The following is a 19,687-nucleotide window of genomic DNA, read 5'->3' on the forward strand; positions in this document are numbered from 1 at the left end:
TAATAAAGAACAAATATTCTATCGATTGTCTACTAATAACCATTTATGACGTATTAAGTGACATGACGTAATATCTAACACCAATTATGTACTATTAACCATATATGACGTAACGAGTGACGTAACGTAAAAACTGAAAAAAATTTTTTTTTTTAGATTTCAGTTCAGAATTGCTAAAGTTATAAACTGCAAAAATATTTATGGTATCTGAGCAATATTTTTAATCTTTTAATTTAAAACTAGAAAAATTCCTGAAAATTCTAAACTAATTTGATTTTTTGTTGGGTTTTTGTTACTTGATACGAGAACTAAACATCCTTTATCTAAGGTGAGGTTTCAATTTAATATGACTATATCATTATTGAACGCTCTACGAAAATTCTCCGATTTAAGTAATAAAAAATTAAAAGGAAAGAAAGAAATAAATAAAGAAAGAAAAGAAAAGAAAGTCTTCAAACATAAAGAAACACAACCACAAGACAAAGAGAATAAGACAAATTCGGTTTCAGAAATGAGTCGAATTTCTGGCCTTACACAAATTTTGACCAATTTCAGTATGGAAGAAAGCCCTGTGATTACTATTAAATGTGATAATGGTGACATTGAAGTCGAGAAATCACTTTTAACAGCTGTTAGTGATGTCTTCAAGGCTATGCTAGAAACGGACATGCTTGAAAAACGAACCAATCTTGTGCTGGCCCATGATTTGAACTTTGAAACTATGAAAAGTATTATGGATTACTATAAAGAAGGTTTCAAAACAGGTTTCTGGAACAAGGCTTCTTTTTCGAAACAACAAACAGAGATGCATTTACATACATTGTAGAAAAGTAAAACTTTCTTGCTATTAAAGAGGAAATTGCTCAATATTTGCTCCAAAGTTATCGTGTGAAGCAAGATTTAACAATTCTTGAAAGTGTTTTTTTCACTTATGGAAACCAAATTGAAAAAATGTTTGTTTTACGAGAGATGACTCTTATGATTGCGGAAGTTTGCATTAAAAGACGATCACTGAAATAACAAACCATTCCATACATTGGACTTAGTTAGCTACTTGATTGTTTGAGTTTCGTCTCTTACTATTTAAAAGAAGAAAAAGCCGTAGGCTTTTTCCTGTTTGTATTTATAGTTAAAAAACGAACTCAGGTCCAAAGAAACTGAACCCTGTGTTCATTCATATTATCTTCATTATTTTAGCTAGAATGCAAATAAACAAGTTTCTTTTTTAAATTTTAAATTGAAAAGATAGTGCTTTTAATTCAACATATTAAAAATTCTCCCCGACGGGGAATCGAACCCCCTTCTCCCAAGTAACGAGTGGGCATGCTTACCATTAGACTATCTAACACTTATAAAATAAAAGTTACATATAAGATATGATAATATTATAATAAAGAACGACCTCTTACCTATACTAAATTTTATACGCCACTTAATTATAGTATAGGTTAGTAATTCAACAGATACTATAGCACTGGAACATTGTAGAGAGTTGTTCAATGGTTTACAGTAAAGAACGAACCTTAGCCCATAGTAGCAGAAATAAGAATATCTAGGTTGCAGCGGTAGCTAGCAACCTATTAATTACATAATTATATTAGAACTTCAGTTCATAGTAACTAAAACAAGATATAATAAAGATCGAACTCTTCCCTATACTAAAAAACTTGCAAAGGCAACTTCACTATAGTGAAGATTACATTATTTATATTATACATCATTATAAATTATAAATAGTTTGAATGTTCGAAAATTATAGAGTTAAAAATTTTCCCACACCGGGAATCGAACCCGGTCCTCTTAAAGAAAATGTTAACTACCCTAGCCACTAGACCAAATTGAACTACAAACAAGTATGATTTAAGAACCATATGCATAATATTATTTCACCATACCAATTATAATAAGACACAAACAAAATCTTCGACTTGGAACCTCACTTTTGACAAATCAGTTAAATCTTCATCAGACTTAAAAACTGTTTTGCTAGTTTTGCAGTAAAGAACAAACCTTAGTCCCCTGTTGCATTTTATAATAAAGAACGACCTCTTGCCTATACTAAATTTTATATGCCACTTAATTATAGTATAGGTTAGTAATTCCAAAGATAGCTTGGCACTGGAACATCGTAGAGAGTTGTCCAATGGTTACATTAAAAGATGATCATTGGAATAACATACCATTGCATACATTGGACTTAGTGAGCTACTTGATTGCTTGAGGTTCTGTTTGTAATGATATAGCATAAAACGAAACTCAAGTTGTAACTGACGTCATCCTGGTTGTTATAGTATCCGAGTTGCAGTGGTAGCTAGCAACCTAGTAAGAGACGATCACGTCCAATGTTAAGAAATCCGGGTTGCATCCGGGTTGCAGCGGTAGCTAGCAACCTAGTAAGAGACGATCACCTCCAATGTTAAGAAATATAAAACCCCCCAACTCCAAAAAAAGAGTCAGATCAAAACAAAAAGTACACCATTAGAACTGCCTTGTCCGAATTCCCTATAAAGGAAACTTACCGCCCTTTGGCTTGAATAACAAAGAAAATATATTGGCTTGAAAATCAAGAAAATTGACTTTTACCACGTTATTCTCCACAAACGGGATATTTTTTTTCTTTCCACTTTTTTTCCTCCTCAGCTAGCTGGGCACTGGAAAATCATAGAGAGCTGTATAATAGCTCAATTTAAAGGAAATTGCTACATCTAGTGCCTTTTGTCATTAAAAATAAAATACTTTTTAAAGTAAAATCAATTTTGTCAAAAAAATTGCATTTTTGATGTATTTTCATACTGCAGTCTTTTCAAAGATATTTGAATTTTGAAGCAATCAAAGAGTTCATGGTAATGAACTCTATAGTAATAATAGCTACTTGTCTCAATAGTAACCGAAACTCCTGGAACAAAAATTTTCATTTCTGGCTTAATCGCTAAAATTATTATGTAAAGTGCAAAAATATTTCTGATGACTAATCAGTAATAGCATTTTTTTAATTTAAACAAAAAAAATACAGGAAAATTCAAAAATTAATTTTGCTTTTTGTCTCCTGGAAGAAAATTTTTTTTCAGCTCAGTTCAAAGTTATTATTTTATCCTGAAACCAAACTATTTTTGGTTTGTAAAACGTAAAGTACGTATCTCCATATTATTGTCTTATAATTCCAATTATTTTAGTTTTCAGTTCAGAATTGCTAAACTTATTATGTAAACTGCATTTACATTAAAAGACGATCACTGAAATAACAAACCATTCCATACATTGGACTTAGTTAGCTACTTGATTGTTTGAGTTTCGTCTCTTACTATTTAAAAGAAGAAAAAGCCGTAGGCTTTTTCCTGTTTGTATTTATAGTTAAAAAACGAACTCAAGTCCAAAGAAACTGAACACTGTGGTTCATTCATATTATCTTCATTATTTTAGCTAGAATGTAAATAAACAAGTTTCTTTTTTGAATTTTAAATTGAAAAGATAGTGCTTTTAATTCAACATATTAAAATTTATCATTTAAGATCGATCGTTACCACAGTGTGATTTGAACTCAAATCCTTCTTAGCTGAAAGACAAGTCCATTTCCACAGGACCGTGGTAACTATCCGGGTTGCAGCGGTAGCTAGCAATCTAGTAAGAGACGATCACGTCCAATATTAAGACATATAAAAACCCATAACTCCTAAAAAAGAGCTCCATAATCCATAACTCCTCAGACCAAAACAAAAAGTACACCATTAGAAACGCCGTGTCTGAAACCCCTTTGAAGGAATTTTTCTGTCATTCGGCTTGAACAGCATTGGAAATATATTGGCTTGAAAATCAAAAAAAGTGGCAGCTACTACAGCATTCTGCCTAAACGGCATCTTTTTTTCTTTCTTTTTTCTTTCTTTCTTTTCCACAGATAGCTTGGCACTGGAACATCGTAGAGAGTTGTTCAAGGGCTAATTTTAAAGGAAATTAATTGTACATAAAGGATCGATACTATAAATAGGATTTATTGATAGTTACATTAAAAGACGATCACTGAAATAACAAACCATTCCATACATTGGACTTAGTTAGCTATTTGATTGTTTGAGTTTAGTCTCTTACTATTTAAAAGAAGAAAAAGCCGTAGGCTTTTTCCTGTTTGTATAGCCAAGTTAAAAACTCGGCCAATCTGCCTCTCATAACTATATATGGGAATTTGGGTTGCAGCAGCAGTATAATAAAGAACGAACATTTGCCTAAGCTAAATTGCATACTCAACTTAATTATTGTTAATGATATAGTAATGATATGGTTTTATTGATAGCTGAATTACAAATTAAAAGAAAATGATCCCGGATGGCTTTGATCCACCAACCTTTCGGTTAAAGGCCGATCGTGCTAGCCACTTGGACTATGACGTCATTCATTAATGTTTCCGGGTTGCAGCGGTAGCTAGCAACCTAGTAAGAGACGATCACGTCCAATGTTAAGAAATATAAAAACCCATAGTTCCTCACAAAGGAGTCAGATCAAAACAAAAAGTACACCATTAGAACCGCCTTGTCCGAAACCCCTGTATAGGAAACTTTCTGTCCCTTGGCTTGAACAGCAAGGGAAATATATTGGCTTTAAAATCAAGAAAATTGACTTTAACCACGTTTTTCTACCCAAACGGGATATTTTTTTATTTTTTTTATTTTTTTTTTTCCACAGAGAGCTTGGCACTGGAACATATTAGAGGGTTGTTCAATAGCTCATTTTAAAGGAAATTAATTGGGTTAAAAATCTATAGTAACTAAAATAAATTATTTCTAAAAGAGAATAAATTTTTCCACCAAAAACTGCATTTTTGATGTCTTTTCACACTGCAGTTTTTCAAACATAATCGTATACCAGCGGTAAGATTTGAACCCACGCCTCCGAAGAGACTGGTGGCTAACACCAGTGTCTTGGACCACTCGGCCAGGCTGCCTCTCATAAATTACATAAAGAACGAAACCTAGCCCATGTTAACTGAAACACAAATAGGGACTACGCAATTTCTGTCAGTATTGAAATTATATTAAAAGACGATCATTAGAAGAATCTGGGTTGCAGCGGTAGCTAGCAACCTAGTAAGAGACGATCACCTCCAATGTTAAGAAATATAAAACCCCCCAACTCCTAAAAAAAGAGTCAGATCAAAACAAAAAGTACATCCGGGTTGCAGCGGTAGCTAGCAACCTAGTAAGAGACGATCACGTCCAATGTTAAGAAATATAAAAACCCATAGTTCTTAAAAAAAGAGTCAGATCAAAACAAAAAGTACACCATTAGAACCGCCTTGTCCGAAACCCCTGCATAGTAAAATTTCTGTCCCTTGGCTTGAACAGCAAGGGAAATATATTGGCTTGAAAATCAAGAAAAGTGGCAGCTACTACAACATTCTGCCTAAACGGGATATTTTTTTCTTTTTTCTTTTTTTTCTTTTTTTGTATCCAGAGATAGCTTGGCACTGGAACATCGTAGAGGGTTGTTCAATAGCTCATTTTAAAGGAAATTAATTGGGTTAAAAATCTATAGTAACTAAAATAAATTATTTCTAAAAGAGAATAAATTTTTCCACCAAAAACTGCATTTTGATGTCTTTTCACACTGCAGTCTTTCAAACATAATCGTATACCAGCGGTATTATAATAAAGATCGAACTCTTCCCTATACTAACTTGCATAGTATAATAAAGAACGACCTCTTGCCTATACTAAATTTTATACGCCACTTATTTATAATATAGGTTAGTAATTCCACAGATATCTTGGCACTGGAACATCGTAGAGAGTTGTTCAATGGCTCATTTTAAAGGAAATTAATGGGATTAAAAACCTTTTGTAATTAAAATTTATAGTAAAGAACGACATCTAGCCCATGTTAACTGAAAAGTTAAAAGGGATTATATAATTTTCATCAGTATCATGGCTGCAGAGATGATTGAAACCTACTAATCCGGGTTGCAGCGGTAGCTAGCAACCTAGTAAGAGACGATCACGTCCAATGTTAAGAAATATAAAAACCCATAGTTCCTAACAAAGGAGTCAGATCAAAACAAAAAGTACACCATTGGAACCGCCTTGTCCGAAACCCCTGTATAGGAAACTTTCTGTCCCTTGGCTTGAACAGCAAGGGAAATATATTGGCTTGAAAATCAAGAAAATTGACTTTCACCACGTTATTCTCCCCAAACGGGATATTTTTTTCTTTTTTCTTTTTTTTTCTTTTCCACAGATAGCTTGGCACTGGAACATCGTAGAGGGTTGTTCAATAGCTCATTTTAAAGGAAATTAATTGGGTTAAAAATCTATAGTAACTAAAATAAATTATTTCTAAAAGAGAATAAATTTTTCCACCAAAAACTGCATTTTTGATGTCTTTTCACACTGCAGTCTTTCAAACATAATCGTATACCAGCGGTAAGATTTGAACCCACGCCTCCGAAGAGACTGGTGGCTAACACCAGTGTCTTGGACCACTCGGCCAGGCTGCCTCTCATAAATAAATATATATGTGAATTTGGGTTGCAGCAGTAGCTAGCAACCTAGTAAGAGACAATCAGTCCCATGCTAAGAAATATAACAAAACTCCTAAAAATAGAGTAAGATCAAAACGAAAGTACATCATTGAAACTACCTTGTCTGAAACCCCTCTAGATAAATAATGAATGTCGTCATAGCTTTATACGGTAGCTAGCAACCTAGTAAAAGACGATCACGTCCAATGTTAAGAAATATAAAAACCCATAGTTCCTAACAAAGGAGTCAGATCAAAACAAAAAGTACAATAAAGAACGACACCTTGCCCATGTTAACTAAAACATAAATAGGGATTATGTAATTTCCAATAGTATCATGGCTGTAGAGATGGCTGAAACCTAGTTACAATAAAAAACGATCATTGGAATAACAAATTATGATAAAGAACGACCTAATGCCTATACTAAATTTTATACGCCACTGAATTATAATATAGGTTAGTAATTCCACAGATAGCTTGGCACTGGAACATCGTAGAGAGTTGTTCAATGGCTCATTTACAGGAAATTAATGGGGTTAAAAATGTTATATTAAAATTACAATAAAGAACGAACTCTTGCCTATACAAACTTGTATAGTGGGACATAAGGATCGATCATAAATGTTGTTAGTCAAGAGGATCTCATGTAGTAGTTATTAAAATTCACTCTATAAAGAGGGTACCATAATATCATACTGACTTTGCCTTTAAGATTTAGGCCATTTGTTGAATAAAGCAACTTGTTCTCTTGAAAATTAATATCGTACTGCATCTTTCTTGGAATATCATTTTGATTTAATGTAATCATTCCACAATTCTAAAAAAAACTATATGACGCTATCGGATATTAATTGTATAATTTGAAAGATTAAGAGAAACAAGATGCTGAATGACGTCATGGCAAGCGAGTCTATTTTGGCTGCAAACCAGGCGCATTTAATGACGTCATCTCATGCTCATAAATGACGTCGCCTAACGACGGTTTCTAGTAATTTTTACGATTAGTATTTTATATACCGCAAAGCAAACAATATATTATGTCAACTGATGATGTTTCAAAGATGAACCAGGAAAAACAAATCAAAATTAATATTCCAATAGGAAGTGTCAGATATGGCGTTAAAAACAAGTTAAGAGGCATCGCTGTCATATTTCAAAATGATATATTTGAATCAGACTCAGAGAATTTGGAAACCGGGTTTCCTTTGCGTCATATGAACTCCTCCTGCTCTGAGCTAAAGAATACTTTGGAATATGTAGGATTTGATATAATAAAGAACGACCTATTGCCTATACTAAATTTTATAGGCCACTTAACTATATCCGGGTTGCAGCGGTAGCTAGCAACCTAGTAAGAGACGATCACGTCCAATGTTAAGAAATATAAAAACCCCTAACTCCTAACAAAGGAGTCAGATCAAAACAAAAAGTACACCATTAGAACCGCCTTGTCCGAAACCCCTGTGTAGTAAAATTTCTGTCCCTTGACTTGAACAGCAAGGGAAATATATTGGCTTGAAAATCAAGAAAAGTGGCAGCTATTACAACATTCTGCCTAAACGGGATATTTTTTTTTTTCTCTTTTCTTTGTTTCCAGAGATAGCTTGGCACTGGAACATCATAGAGAGTTGTTCAATGGCTCATTTTAGAGGAAATTAATTGGGTTAAAAACTTTTTGTAACTAAAATAAATTATTTCTAATCCGGGGTGCAGCGGTAGCTAGCAACCTAGTAAGAGACGATCACGTTCAATGTTAAGAAATATAAAAACCCATAGTTCTTAAAAAAAGAGTCAGATCAAAACAAAAAGTACACCATTAGAACCGCCTTGTCCGAAACCCCTGCATAGTAAAATTTCTGTCCCTTGGCTTGAACAGCAAGGGAAATATATTGGCTTGAAAATCAAGAAAAGTGGCAGCTACTACAACATTCTGCCTAAACGGGATATTTTTTTCTTTTTTTTTCTTTTTTTTTTCTTTTTTCTTTTCCGCAGATAGCTTGGCACTGGAACATCGTAAAGGGTTGTTCAATAGCGCATTTTAAAGGAAATTAATTGGGTTAAAAATCTATAGTAACTAAAATAAATTATTTCTAAAAGAGAATAAATTTTTCCACCAAAAACTGCATTTTTGATGTCTTTTCACACTGCAGTCTTTCAAACATAATCGTATACCAGCGGTAAGAATTGAACCCACGCCTCTGAAGAGACTGGTGGCTAACACCAGTGCCTTGGACCACTCGGCCAGGCTGCCTCTCATAAATAAATATATATGTGAATTTGGGTTGCAGCAGTAGCTAGCAACCTAGTAATAGACAATCAGTCCAATGCTAAGAAATATAAAAACCCAAAACTCCTAAAAATAGAGTCAGATCAAAACAAAAGTACATCATTAGAAATACCTTGTCTGAAACCCTACTAGATAAATAATGAACGTCATCATAGTTTTATATTAGAGCTATGACGTGAATAGAGTGACGTCATAATTAGTATATAAGGAAAGTCAAAACTGAAAATTCTCTCATTCTTGATTAGAATAATGGTTAGATCGAAGCAAGCTATACGCAATTTGAAGAATCCGGGTTGCAGCGGTAGCTAGCAACCTAGTAAGAGACGATCACGTCCAATGTTAAGAAATATAAAAACCCATAGTTCTTAAAAAAGAGTCAGATCAAAACAAAAAGTACACCATTAGAACCGCCTTGTCCGAAACCCCTGCATAGTAAAATTTCTGTCCCTTGGCTTGAACAGCAAGGGAAATATATTGGCTTGAAAATCAAGAAAAGTGGCAGCTACTACAACATTCTGCCTAAACGGGATATTTTTTTCTTTTTTTTTCTTTTTTTTTCTTTTTTTGTATCCAGAGATAGCTTGGCACTGGAACATCGTAGAGGGTTGTTCAATAGCTCATTTTAAAGGAAATTAATTGGGTTAAAAATCTATAGTAACTAAAATAAATTATTTCTAAAAGAGAATAAATTTTTCCACCAAAAACTGCATTTTGATGTCTTTTCACACTGCAGTCTTTCAAACATAATCGTATACCAGCGGTAAGAATTGAACCCACGCCTCTGAAGAGACTGGTGGCTAACACCAGTGCCTTGGACCACTCGGCCAGGCTGCCTCTCATAAATAAATATATATGTGAATTTGGGTTGCAGCAGTAGCTAGCAACCTAGTAATAGACGATCAGTCCAATGCTAAGAAATATAAAAACCCAAAACTCCTAAAAATAGAGTCAGATCAAAACAAAAGTACATCATTAGAAATACCTTGTCTGAAACCCTACTAGATAAATAATGAACGTCATCATAGTTTTATATTAGAGTTATGACGTGAATAGAGGGACGTCATAATTAGTATATAAGGAAAGTCAAAACTGAAAATTCTTTCATTCTTGATTAGAATAATGGTTAGATCAAAGCAGGCTATACGCAAGTTGAAGAAAGAGTACTACACAAACAACAGAGATAGTAACTTGAAAAGAAAAAAGCAAAGGTATTCAACCGACCAGGTGTATCGAGTTATAATAAAGATCGAACTCTTCCCTATACTAACTTGCATACGCAACTTCACTATAGTTAATATAGTTAAGATTACAGTATTTATATTATCCGGGTTGCAGCGGTAGCTAGCAACCTAGTAAGAGACGATCACGTCCAATGTTAAGAAATATAAAAACCCATAGTTCTTAAAAAAAGAGTCAGATCAAAACAAAAAATACACCATTAGAACCGCCTTGTCCGAAACCCCTGCATAGTAAAATTTCTGTCCCTTGGCTTGAATAGCAAGGGAAATATATTGGCTTGAAAATCAAGAAAAGTGGCAGCTACTACAACATTCTGCCTAAACGGGATATTTTTTTCTTTGATCAAAGCAGGCTATACGCAAGTTGAAGAAAGAGTACTACACAAACAACAGAGATAGTAACTTGAAAAGAAAAAAGCAAAGGTATTCAACCGACCAGGCGTATCGAGAAGTAATAATTGAGAGAGCAAAAGAAAACAGCAAGATGTGTTATCACAATGATGAAGATTATAGACATGCAAAAATTGAGACAGCCAAACAAAAGATCAAGGAACGGTATGGTAATTATAATAAAGAACGACCTCTTGCCTATACTAAATTTTATAGGCCACTTAACTATAGTATAGGCTAGTGCAGTTATATTTAAGGTCAATATATTAAAATTTTCCACTTAAAGACGGTCATTGGAATAAAAACCCAATACATACATTTGATTTAGTTAGCTACTTCATTGTTTGAGACTAGTCTCTTACTATTTCAAAGAAGAAAAAGCCGTAGGCTTTTTCCTGTTTGTAATCAATTAGAAAGAGTTCTACCTTTAAAATGAGTTACGTAGTGCTTTGAGTCGCTTGAAAACTTTTAAGTGAGTTACATTAAAAGACGATCACTGAAATAACAAACCTTTCCATACATTGGACTTAGTTAGCTACTTGATTGTTTGAGTTTCGTCTCTTACTATTTAAAAGAAGAAAAAGCCGTAGGCTTTTTCCTGTTTGTATTTATAGTTAAAAAATGAACTCAAGTCCAAAGAAACTGAACACTGTGGTTCATTCATATTATCTTCATTACTTTAGCTAGAATGTAAATAAACAAGTTTCTTTTTTAAATTTTAGATTGAAAAGATAGTGCTTTTAATTCAACATATTAAAAGTTCTTCCCGACTGGGAATCGAACCCCCTTCTCCCAAATAAAAAGTGGGCATACTTACCATTAGACTATGGATGACTTATAAAGTAAAAGTTACATATAAGATATGATAATAATTTTTTAATCCGGGTTACATAAAGGCTCGATCATCGAATTTTCCGGGTTGCAGCGGTAGCTAGCAACCTAGTAAGAGACGATCACGTCCAATTGTAAGAAATATAAAAACCCATAGTTCTTAAAAAAAGATTATAATAAAGATCGAACTCTTCCCTATGCTAACTTGCATACGCAACTTCACTATAGTTAATTATAACTTAATTATAGTATAGGTTAGTAATTCAACAGATAGCATGGCACTGGAACATCGTAGAGAGTTGTTCAATGGCTCATTTTAAAGGAAATTAATTGGGTTAAAAGCCTTTTGTAATTAAAACAAATTATTTTTATTACATTAATTACATTAAAGGACGATCATTGAAATAACATTATCCGGGTTGGAGCTTATAATAAAGATCGAACTCTTCCCTATACTAACTTGCAATCGCAACTTCACTATAGTTAAGATTACAGTGTTTATATTTTTACATTAAAAGACGACCACTGAAATAACAAACCATTCCATACATTGGACTTAGTTAGCTACTTGATTGTTTGAGTTTCGTCTCTTACTATTTAAAAGAAGAAAAAGCCGTAAGCTTTTTCCTGTTTGTATTTATAGTTAAAAAACGAACTCAAGTTCAAAGAAACTGAACACTGTGGTTCATTCATATTATCTTCATTATTTTAGCTAGAATGTAAATAATTATAATAAGGCCAAAACAAAATCGTCAACTTGCAACCTTACTTTTGACACTTTAGTTAAATCTTCATCAGGCTTAAAAAATGTTTTGCTAGTTTTTTATAATAAAGATCGAACTCTTCCCTATACTAACTTGCATATGCAACTTCACTATAGTTAAGATTACAGTATTTATATTATACATCATTATAAATTATAAAAGGTTCAAATGTTCGAAGATTATAGAGTTAAAAATTTTCCCACACCGGGAATCGAACCCGGGCCTGTTAAGTGAAAGTTAACTATCCTAGCCACTAAACCATATGGAACCATAAAGAAGTATGATTTAAGAGCCATCCGGGTTGCAGCGGTAGCTAGCAACCTAGTAAGAGACGATCACGTCCAAAGTTAAGAAATATAAAAACCCATAGTTCTTAACAAAGGAGTCAGATCAAAACAAAAAGAACACCATTAGAACCGCCTTGTCCGAAACTTCTGCATAGTAAAATTTCTGTTCCTTGGCTTGAACAGCAAGGAAAATATATTGGCTTGAAAATCAAGAAAAGTGGCAGCTACTACAACATTCTGCCTAAACGGGATATTTTTTTCTTTCTTTTTTTCTTTTTTTTTTCTTTTTTTGTATCCAGAGATAGTTTGGCACTGGAACATCGTAGAGGGTTGTTCAATAGCTCATTTTAAAGGAAATTAATTGGGTTAAAAATCTATAGTAACTAAAATAAATTATTTCTAAAAGAGAATAAATTTTTCCACCAAAAACTGCATTTTGATGTCTTTTCACACTGCAGTCTTTCAAACATAATCGTATACCAGCGGTAAGAATTGAACCCACGCCTCTGAAGAGACTGGTGGCTAACACCAGTGCCTTGGACCACTCGGCCAGGCTGCCTCTCATAAATTATAAAAGGTTCAAATGTTCGAAGATTATAGAGTTAAAAATTTTCCCACCCCGGGAATCGAACCCGAGCCTGTTAAGTGAAAGTTAACTATCCTAGCCACTAGACCATATTGAACCATAAAGAAGTATGATTTAAGAGCCATATGCGTATTATTATTTCACCATACCAATTATAATAAGGCCAAAACAAAATCGTCGACTTGCAACCTTACTTTTGAAACATCCGGGTTGCAGCGGTAGCTAGCAACCTAGTAAGAGACGATCACGTCCAATGTTAAGAAATATAGAAACCCCTAGTTCCTAAAAACAGAGTCAGATCAAAACAAAAAGTACACCATTAGAACCGCCTTGTCCGAAACCCCTGCATAGTAAAATTTCTGTCCCTTGGCTTGAACAGCAAGGGAAATTATAATAAAGAACGACCTCTTGCCTATACTAAATTATATAGTTAAACAAACCATTCCATACATTGGACTTAGTTAACTACTTGATTGTTTGAGTTTCGTCTCTTACTATTTAAAAGAAGAAAAAGCCGTAGGCTTTTTCCTGTTTGTATTTATAGTTAAAAAACGAACTCAAGTCAAAAGAAACTGAACCCTGTGGTTCATTCATATTATCTTCATTATTTTAGCTAGAAGGTAAATAAGCAAGTTTCTTTTTTAAATTTTAAATTGAAAAGATAGTGTTTTTAATTCATCCGGGTTGCAGCGGTAGCTAGCAACCTAGTAAGAGACGATCACGTCCAATGTTAAGAAATATAAAAACCCATAGCTCCTAAAAACAGAGTCAGATCAGAACAAAAAGTACACCATTAGAACCGCCTTGTCCGAAACCCCTATATAGGAAACTTACTGTCCCTGTGGCTTGAATAACAAAGGAAATATATTGGCTTGATAATCAAGAAAATTGACTTTAACCACGTTATTCTCCACAAACGGGATATTTTTTTCTTTTTTTCTTTTTTCTTTTTGTATCCACAGATAGCTTGGCACTGGAACATCGTAGAGAGTTGTTCAATGGCTCATTTTAAAGGAAATCTCTAGATCTAGCGCTATTTGTACTATAGTATCTTTAATGAATTATTTCTAATAAGAGAACGACCTTTTGCCAATATAAAATTTTATACGCCACTTAATTATAGTATAGGTTAGTAATTCAACAGATAGCTTGGCACTGGAACATCGTAGAGAGTTGTTCAATGGCTCATTTTAAAGGAAATTTATAATAAAAAAGAAATTTATAATAGAAAAGAATTACATTAAGGAACGAACTGAAATAATAAAGAAATAATTATATAGATGATTAGTTGATTGTTTACATTGAAACACGAGTAATTGGAATAACAAACCATTGCATACATTAGACTAAGCGTTATAGTAAAGAACGGACTCTAGCTAGTAGTAATTAAAATATACAGGAACAATTAAGCCAGATAGTTCCAGGTACAATAAAGCAAGCAGTTTTAGGTAATTAGGCCATCACTTGCTAACAACTTAGCCAACAGCTGAAGGTTAAAGATAGCAAACTGCTTTAGTCAACTAACCAACAGGTGCAGGTACAATAATTTTATAATAAAGAACGACCTCTTGCCTATACTAAATTTTATACGCCACTTAATTATAGTATAGGTTAGTAATTCAACAGATAGCATGGCACTGGAACATCGTAGAGAGTTGTTCAATGGCTCATTTTAAAGGAAATTAATTGGGTTAAAAACCTTTTGTAATTAAAACAAATTATTTTTATTACATTAAGAAATTTTAATTATGTTCCTTAAGAAATCATCATAAGTAAAAATTTACCGTACGGAAATTGAACTCAAGCCTGCTGGGTGACAGCTATCCCAACCTCTAGACCATATGGAATATATTAAAATATCCGATTAATGAAGTTTATGTTAAAGAACAAATTATAAACATAATTAGCTGCCTGATTATTTGAGGATCGTCTCTTACTATTTCAAAGAAGAAAAAGCCGTAGGCTTTTTCCTGTTTGTAATTTATTTTATAATAAAGGATGAACTTCAGGCTTTACTAACTGAAAAGTTTAGTATTTTTATATAGTAAAAAACGAGCTCTAAATGATAGTTGTAGCTATAGCTGCAATCAAGTGAAAGACAAACCGAAGCATATAGTAACTAAAAGTTTTAAATATGTTTTGGAAAATCATAATTGCTATAGATGGCAAAACCTAGTGAAAGGCGAACCAGAGCCTATAGTAACTAAAAATTGAAAAAACGCGCTTTGAAAACACGCTTTGAAAACATTAAAAGACGATCATTGGAATAACAAACCATTGCATACATTGGACCTAATTAGCTACTTGATTGTTTGACGTTCGTCTCTTTCAAAGAAAAAAGCCGTAGGCTTTTTCCTGTTTGTTTTACATTAAAGAAATTAGCTAATTTCGGTTTTTAGAGTTTCGGTTACTATTGAGACGGATCGCTCTTACTATCCGGGTTGCAGCGGTAGCTAGCAACCTAGTAAGAGACGATCACGTCCAATGTTAAGAAATATAAAAACCCATAGTTCCTAACAGAGGAGTCAGATCAAAACAAAAAGTACACCATTAGAACCGCCTTGTCCGAAACCCCTGTATAAGAAACTTTCTGTCCCTTTGCTTGAACAGCAAGGGAAATATATTTGAATGAAAATCAAGAAAATTGACTTTACCCACGGTATTCTCCCCAAACGGGATATTTTTTTCTTTTTTCTTTTTTTTTCTTTTTCTTTTCCACAGATAGCTTGGCACTGGAACATCGTAGAGGGTTGTTCAATAGCTCATTTTAAAGGAAATTAATTGAGTTAAAAATCTATAGTAACTAAAATAAATTATTTCTAAAAGAGAATAAATTTTTCCACCAAAAACTGCATTTTTGATGTTTTATAATAAAGAACGACCTCTTGCCTATACTTAATTTTATACGCAACTTAAATATAGTATAGGTTAGTAATTCAACAGATAGTTTGGCACCGGGACATCGTAGAGAGTTGTTCAATGGCTCATTTTAAAGCAAAATTAATGGGGTTAAAAACTTCTTGTAATTAAAATAAATTATTTTTATTACATTAAGATTTACAATAAATGACGATCATTGGTTATTACGATAAAAGACGATCATTGGAATAACAAACAATTGCATACAATGGAATTAGCTAGCTACTTGATTGTTTGAGACTCGTCTCTTACTATTTCAAAGAAGAAAAAGCCGTAGGCACTTTTCCTGTGTGTAATCTGTTTATTATCATATCCGGGTTTATTATCATATTCGTTCCTTATTTTACAATAAGGAACGAACTGAACCCATAGTAAATTAAGTATTAAATCAAACAGTTTGTGGTCATATTAAAGAGCTGTGTAATGGCTCATTTTAAAGGAAACTGCTGTATATAGAAACCTTTTGTAATTAACTAAATTAATTATTATTATCCGGGTTGCAACGGTAGCTAGTCCGGGTTGCAGCGGTAGCTAGCAACCTAGTAAGAGACGATCACGTTCAATGTTAAGAAATATAAAAACCCAAAGTTCCTAACAAAGGAGTCAGATCTAAACAAAAAGTACACCATTAGAACCGCCTTGTCCGAAACCCCTGTATAGGAAACTTTCTGTCCCTTGGCTTGAACAGCAAGGGAAATATATTGGCTTGAAAATCAAAAAAATTGACTTTAACTACGTTATTCTCCCCAAACGGGATATTTTTTTCTCTTTTTTTTTTTGTATCCAGAGATAGCTTGGCACTGGAACATCGTAGAGGGTTGTTCAATAGCTCATTTTAAAGGAAATTAATTGGGTTAAAAATCTAAAGTAACTAAAATAAATTATTTCTAAAAGAGAATAAATTTTTCCACCAAAAACTGCATTTTCGATGTCTTTTCACACTGCAGTCTTTCAAACATAATCGTATACCAGCGGTAAGATTTGAACCCACGCCTCCGAAGAGACTGGTGGCTAACACCAGTGCCTTGGACCACTCGGCCAGGCTGCCTCTCATAAATAAATATATATGTGAATTTGGGTTGCAGCAGTAGCTAGCAACCTAGTAAGAGACGATCAGTCCAATGCTAAGAAATATAACAAAACTCCTAAAAATAGAGTCAGATCAAACCAAAAGTACATCATTAGAATTACCTTGTCTGAAACCCTACTAGATAAATAATGAATGTCATCATAGTTTTATATTAGAGCTATGACGTGAATAGAAAAACATATAATAAAGATCGAACTCTTCCCTATACTAACTTGCATACGCAACTTCACTATAGTTAAGATTATAGTATTTATATTTTTATATTAATAGACGATCACTGAAATAACAAACCATTCCATACATTGGACTTAGTTAGCTACTTGATTGTTTGAACTTCGTCTCTTACTATTTAAAAGAAGAAAAAGCCGTAGGCTTTTTCCTGTTTGTATGATAAAGATCGAACTCTTCCCTATACTAACTTGCATACGCAACTTCACTATAGTTAAGATTATAGTATTTATATTTTTATATTAAAAGACGATCACTGAAATAACAAACCATTCCATACATTGGACTTAGTTAGCTATTACAATAAAAGACGATCATTGGATTAACATTTCATTATAAATGGTTACATTAAAAGACGATCATTGGAATATCCGGGTTGCAGCGGTAGCTAGCTTCGGGTTGCATTACATTAAAAGACGATCATTGCAATATTACAGTAAAGAACATACTTCCAACCCATAGTAACTAAAAAAAGATTTTAATTAATATTAAAGATTCTTTTCCACCGATAGCTTGGCATTGGAACATCGTAGAGAATTGTTCAATGGCTCATTTTAAAAGAAATCTCTAGATCTAGTGCCATTTGTACTTATTTTTTTATTATTAAAGAACGAACTGAATCCCATAGTAATTGTTGAGGTATTTATAATATAGAACGAACGCTAGCTGATATTATATAAAATACAAAATAATAGTAGTAGCCTTAGCTTTAGTGGTTGTATTATCATCGGTAAACTTTTCTAGGGTATCTACGCAAAGGATCCGGGTTGCAGCGGTAGCTAGCAATCCGGGTTGCAGCGGTAGCTAGCAACCTAGTAAGAAACGATCACGTCCAATGCTAAGAAATATAAAACCCATAGTTCCTAACAAAGGAGTCAGATCAAAACAAAAAGTACACCATTAGAACCGCCTTGTCCGAAACCCCTGAACAGTAAACTTTCTGTCCCTTGGCTTGAACAGCAAGGGAAATATATTGGCTTGAAAATCAAGAAAAGTGTCAGCTACTACAACATTCTGCCTAAACGGTATATTTTTTTTTTCGTGTTTTCCAGAGACAGCTTGGCACTGGAACATCGTAGAGAGTTGTTCAATAGCTTTTTTAAAAGGAAATTAATTGGGTTACAAATCTATGGTAACTAAAATAAATTATTTCTAAGAGAGAATAAATTTTTCCACCAAAAACTGCATTTTTGATGTCTTTTCACACTGCAGTCTTTCAAACATAATCGTATACCAGCGGTAAGATTTGAACCCACGCCTCCGAAGAGACTGGTGGCTAACAATAGTGCCTTGGACCACTCGGTCAGGCTGCCTCTCATAACTAAAATATAAAAACCCAAAACTCCTAAAAATAGAGTCAGATCAAAACAAAAGTACATCATTAGAACCACCTTGTCTGAAAACCTACTAGATAAATAATGAATGTCATTATAGTTTTATATTAGAGCTATGACATGAATAGAAAAACACGAAATTATATTGTTGTTTCTGAAGACGTCATGAAATAATACCATTGCGCCATGACGTCATGAAATAAAATCATTACACAGTGACGTCATAATTACTATATAAGAAATCCGGGTTGCAGCGGTAGCTAGCAACCTAGTAAGAGACGATCACGTCCAATTTTAAGAAATATAAAAACCCCTAACTCCTAGAAAAATAGTCAGATCAAAACAAAAAGTACACCATTAAAACCACCTTGTCTGAAACCCCTATAAAGGAAACTTACCACCCTTTGGCTTGAATAACAAAGAAAATATATTTGCTTGAAAATCAAGAAAATTAACTTTAACCACGTTATTCTGCACAAACGGGATATTTTTTTCTTTCTTTTGTTTCCAGAGATAGCTTGGCACTGGAACATCGTAGAGAGTTGTTCAATGGCTCATTTTAACGGAAATCTCTAGATCTAGCGCCTTTTGCACTTAATTTTTTTATTAATTGTTTTTCACGAAAAACTTAATTTTGTATATACAATATTGATCAATGACGTCATAGTCGTTGGATGTAGTTTACATAAAGGCTCGATCATCGAATTTAAGCTGAAACTAAGTAAAGGACAATTATGCCTCCATATATTCACAGTGATGTATAAGATTTCCCATTACATCTGTAATCCGGGTTGCAGCGGTAGCTAGCAACCTAGTAAGAGACGATCACGTCCAATGTTAAGAAATATAAAAACCCCTAACTCCTAGATTTATAGTAAAGAACGAACTTTAGCCTATACTAATTGAACTGCAAAGCACACCATACCAACTGAAAGGTGTGTATGGGTGTGTGAAGCGCTTTTATAGTAAAATCCAGGTTGCAGCAATAGCTAGCAACCTAGTAAGAGACGATCACGTCCAATGTTAAGAAATACAATAATCCATAACTCCTAAAAATAGAATCAGATCAGACTAAAAAGTACACGATTAGAACCGCCGTGTCTGAAACTTCTATATAGGATACATTAGGTCCCTTGGCTTGAAGAACAAAGGAAATATATTGACTTAAAAATACAGAAAAAGTGGTAACTACTACAGAGTTCTGCCTAAACGGCCTCTTTTTTTCT

General features: G+C 33.5%; 1 pseudogene; it reads left to right on the forward strand.

Annotated features, from left to right (window-relative positions):
* The first annotated feature begins 511 nt into the window (after nt 1-511).
* LOC148940555 (uncharacterized) lies at nt 512-1,020 on the forward strand (annotated as a pseudogene).
* The last annotated feature ends 18,667 nt before the right edge of the window (nt 1,021-19,687 follow it).

This window comes from Artemia sp. Qi Xiang Cuo, chromosome 19, assembly GCF_049724085.1.
Source record: "Artemia sp. Qi Xiang Cuo chromosome 19, ASM4972408v1, whole genome shotgun sequence".
Lineage (NCBI taxonomy): Eukaryota > Metazoa > Arthropoda > Branchiopoda > Anostraca > Artemiidae > Artemia > Artemia sp. Qi Xiang Cuo.